This window comes from Montipora capricornis, chromosome 12, assembly GCF_036669925.1.
Source record: "Montipora capricornis isolate CH-2021 chromosome 12, ASM3666992v2, whole genome shotgun sequence".
NCBI classification, from domain to species: Eukaryota; Metazoa; Cnidaria; class Anthozoa; order Scleractinia; family Acroporidae; genus Montipora; species Montipora capricornis.
Genome location: NC_090894.1, coordinates 3,860,142 through 3,865,141, shown reverse-complemented (window position 1 = coordinate 3,865,141; position 5,000 = coordinate 3,860,142).

Genomic DNA, 5,000 nt, shown 5'->3' with positions numbered 1-5,000 from the left:
AAAAGCTGCGAAAAAAGGGATTGACCGATGAAATAGCTCGGTCACTCTACAAATAATAATATCCGAAACCGTTGAATGAAAGGAGCCAGGGAAATGAAATGTTATAAAAGACCAATGCATAAATAACCTCTCCAAGTGTCAAGTCTGTGTGGCGAGTCGGTTCCTAGTTTTTTCCGAAGCCTTTCAAATAAGTTTCACGCGGCCTTAAATGAACTAAAACATCTAGACAGTGTCTGGAATTCACTTTGCGATGAAAGCGCTTTCTTTCCGCTTGTGAGCATTCTTGTGCATAAACTCATCTCGTAAGATTGAAAACGTTTCGAAGGTTAAAGGTATCTCTAAGTGCGACGCAACTGAGGTGAAAATTGCTGTGTTTGAATAACGATTGGGGGGGGGGGGGGGTCATACTATTTTCAAATTACACTCCTCAAAATTCCACCAGCCCCCCCTACCACATAGAAATTGAACGGTCCCTAAGAATGATCGTGCTCGCAAGAAACTACTTGAACAGAAAGATCTTACTTTGGACAAAGCCTTGGATATCCTTCGAACAGGAGAACTAACTGACATACGTGCATCAAAAATCTCAACTGAAGAGCCCAATGTCAACCGTGTAGGACTTACGAAATCAAAATCTCCTAAGAACGCTACTGAAGGCAAAACTTCACGTAGACCCACCCTAAACCGGAAGCAGTCATCTTCCCGGAAACTCAAAGGGAAAGGGCCTGGTAATAATACTAGCACACCTACTGCTAAGAATCGTAAATGCAAGTTCTGCGGTACTGTCCATGAGATGAAAAAATCTTCATGCCCTGCTGTGGGGAAGAAATGCAATAAATGTGGCAGAGATGGACATTTTGCAAAGAAATGTGCGTCCAGTTCAGTCAATCATGTGGAAGATTGTGAGATTTTCAGTCACAAGGCCACCTTCAAGTCAGCTTATGTGACAGTCCTTATGAACAACAAGGCCGAAGTACAACTACAGATTGATACAGGTGCTTCGTGTAACGTTCTACCAAAACGAGATTACATCAGAGTGACTGGCGACAATCAGTGTAATAATCTGGAAAAGTCGTACTCAAGGCTCGTCATGCACAACAAGTCTGTAGTCTGGCCGCTTGGACAAATCCGACTTCTTACCGAAAGAAAAGGAAGAAAGTATGGAGTCCTTTACCACGTAGTGGAGAAAGATTTGACACCACTTCTTTGCAGAACCACGTGCGAGAAGATGAATCTCGTCAAAATTTTGGACGCTGACATAAATGTTACTCACGATGATTCCGAAAGGACTGATGTCCCTTCAATTGTCAAAGGAGATCCTGTCCTATCTGAATTCACTGATGTTTTTAGTGGAATTGGGTGCCTTGATGGAAACTACTGTATCCGAGTAGATGAAAGCTTTTCTCCAGTGGTGCATCCTCCTCGCAAAGTCCTTGTCCCACTAAGAGAAGCACTTAAGACAGAGTTAGACAGCCTGGTGAAGGACGGTATCCTCGCCAACGTAACAGAGCCCACAGCATGGGTCTCTAGTCTCGTCATAGTCAAGAAGCCCAATGGGAAAATTCGAGTATGTTTAGACCCTCGAGATCTTAACCGCGCAGTCAAACGATCACACTACCCCCTGCCAATCATCGAGGAAGTCTCAACTCGACTTAGTGGTGCAAAAGTCTTCAGTGTGTTAGATGCTAAGTGCGGATTCTGGCAAGTTAAACTAGATGAGAAGAGCAGCTATCTGAAGACCATGAACACACCGTTTGGTCGGTATCGCTGGCTCAGAATGCCTTTTGGGATAAATTCTGCTCCTGAAGTATGGCAACAGCGAATGCATGAGTTAGTTGAAGGACTAGCCGGTATAGAAGTTATCGCTGACGACTTCTTAGTCTGTGGTTTTGGTGATACTCCAGAAGAGGCATTGGCTAACCACGATCAAAATCTCAAAGCATTCCTTGTAAGAGCAAGAGAAAGAAACCTCACTCTCACCAACGAGAAGTTGAAACTGCGACAGGTGCAAGTTTCTTTCATAGGACACCTCCTTACAGCGCAAGGTCTACTGCCTGACCCATCAAAGGTACAAGCGATCGCTGATTACCCGGCGCCCACGAACCTTGCAGAGTTGAGAACCTTCTTAGGAATGGTCCAGTATCTAGCGAAATTCTGCCAACATCTGTCTACAGTTTCTCAGCCCCTGAGACAGCTGGAGAAAAAGGAAGTTGAATGGTGCTGGCAACAACCACAAGAAGAGTCATTCAACAAGATTAAAGAACTTGTTTCCAAAGCTCCACTTCTGCAGTACTTTGACGTGAGTAAGAATGTTACTATCCAGTGCGATTCCTCTCAGTACGGAATCGGCGCGACGCTCCTTCAAGACGGACAGCCAGTACACTACGCGAACAGAGCTTTAACTCTCACAGAGCAAAATTACGCGCAAATAGAGAAGGAACTCCTTGCTATCGTAGTCTCCTGCGAGCGCTTTGAACAGTACATTTATGGCAAACATGTCACTGTGGAAACAGATCACAAGCCGTTGATTGCAATCCAGAGGAAGCCTATCAACACAGCCTCAAAAAGACTACAGCGAATGATGCTCCGTTTGCAAAAATACGACTTGACCTTCGTCTACAAGCCTGGCAAAGAGATGCACATTGCCGATGCTCTTTCTCGTGCCTTACCCAAGAGTTCAAAGACCCCGAACACTTCACCCTTTTGCAAAGATCTAGAAACTGTTAATTCTGTTGAGGACCTGCCAATATCTGCCGCAACACTTGCAAAGTTTCAAGCGGAAACAGGCAAAGATGAATCTCTACAAGTGTTGTCAAAGGTCATACGCGCCGGTTGGCCGACAACAACGGCCATGGTACCCACTAAAGCACAGCCATTTTTCAAATACCGAGAAGAGATGACACTATATAACGGCCTGATCTTTAAACGAACAAAGATCGTTGTCCCAGAGAGTCTCCACCGCTCCATGTTGGAGGAAACTCATAAGTTCCATCAAGGACTCCAAGCGTGTCTTCAAAGGGCAAGAGAAGTTTTCTTCTGGCCAGGAATGTCTGCCCAGCTCAAGGAGCTGATCGATAAGTGTTCAATATGCCAGAGTGTCAAGCCAGAACAAGCTAGTGAACCTCTTCAACCACACCCGGTCCCTGATAGACCTTGGCAGCGAGTTGCGACCGACTTATTTACTTTCGAGAACCGCAATTACCTTGTCCTTGTCGATTATTACAGCAACTTCATTGAGTTGGATCATCTCTCCGATACTTCTGCACAAGCTGTGATTTGTAAACTAAAGATGCATTTTGCGCGTCATGGGGTGCCTGAGGCTGTTGTTTCAGACAATGGCCCACAGTATTCATCTTCAGAGTTTCGAAGATTTGCAACAGCATGGAAGTTCAAGCACGTCACTACTTCACCTCGGTACCCTCAAGCTAACGGGATGGCTGAAAGTGCCGTCAAAACGTGCAAGTCAATAATGAAGAAAGCTTCTCTGTCCAGGTCTGATCCGTATCTTGGTTTACTGGATCACCGCAACACCCCTACTGCCGCAACGGGCATGTCACCGAGTCTACGTCTTTTTGGTCGCCAAACCAAGACACTACTTCCCTTCTCGGAATCTCTACTCAAGTGTAACAAATCGGTGAGCGATCTTCTCAAAAGGGATCGTGTTAAGCAAGCAAAGTACTTCGACCAGCATGCTAAGCAGCTTTCAGAACTTAACCCTGGGGACATAGTACGTATGAAACTCCCTGGTGAAACTCAGTGGTCACAAGCAGTCGTTTCTAGTAAAATTGCACCTCGCAGCTATAGGGTCGAAGCTAATGGTAAAGTCTACAGGCGAAACCGCAAACAGTTGCGTCAGACAAAGGAAGAGTTACAAGAATCTTCGCTCGACATCGACGAAGGCGAGAGTATGAGTGCACACAATGTGCCGGACCTAACCGAGTCCTTTCCGGTAACTTCACCTGATGCTGAAGTGAAGAAAGCCGAAATCACCACCAGACCTTCACCCTCGCCCGTAACACCAGAGACAAGTGTGAGCACACCTCAACTACCCTTAGTGAAAGAAACTAGGTCAAGATATGGACGCTTAATCAGGCCACCAAAGAAGTTTGACCCTGACTCATACGGATGAACATTAAAGTTTTTTGAAAGGGGAAAGATGTTATGATATCTAGATCTTTCTAAAGTTTCCTTACCTTTTCTTGTTGTTCCAGAACGTTCTAGAAACGAAGTTGTCAATTTCTATAATTAAGTTAATGGTCACGAGTTCGCTATTAATAGCCTGTTTACATAAGACTTGTTGTTGTCCAGAAGTTTCGGATTTACGCGAGCGAGCTCAAGTTAAGTGAGAAGTTCTAGCTAACGTTGTTGTTGTTATTGAATCGAAGTTGTACCTACTGGTTACTGCCTGTACATGTCCTCATGGTAAACGTTTCAACTGGACTGATTAAATCTGTTGTAGTTGTTGCGTGATCTGATCGTCTCTTTCAGCTTTGAAAAACAACCGACGAAAACAAAACTAACATTGAGCATGACGCAAACACCAATATTTGCGCCTTCCTCCAAACTGAAAATTACAATTATCTAATATAAGAAAACACCGCGGCAAAGTAGCTTGTCGAATAAATGTTATTTGTTTAGCTGTCAAAATTGCCAGGAAGTATCTTATGTAGAATTCCAACAGATATTACGAGCTAAACGTTTTATCGATATTGGAAGACAACCCCACTGCTTTGGCCATGAAAATGATTATGCTTTTGAGCGTAAGGACAGAATGAATTTTTTTGTCTGACAAAAGCGAAAAATGTTAAGGAGCGTTGTTTGCGTTGCTTCCTGAGACACAATTTCAGATTTAAATCCGTGAATATCATTGAATGAAAATCACCGTTCAATTTTTGTTTAATCTAACTGGTTCATCAAACCTTCGAAGGGTGGCTTGCGGAAGACCACGACCTCCCTTGTTACTTTGCCAAATCATTCAGTCCGGTACTACCTTTGCTACT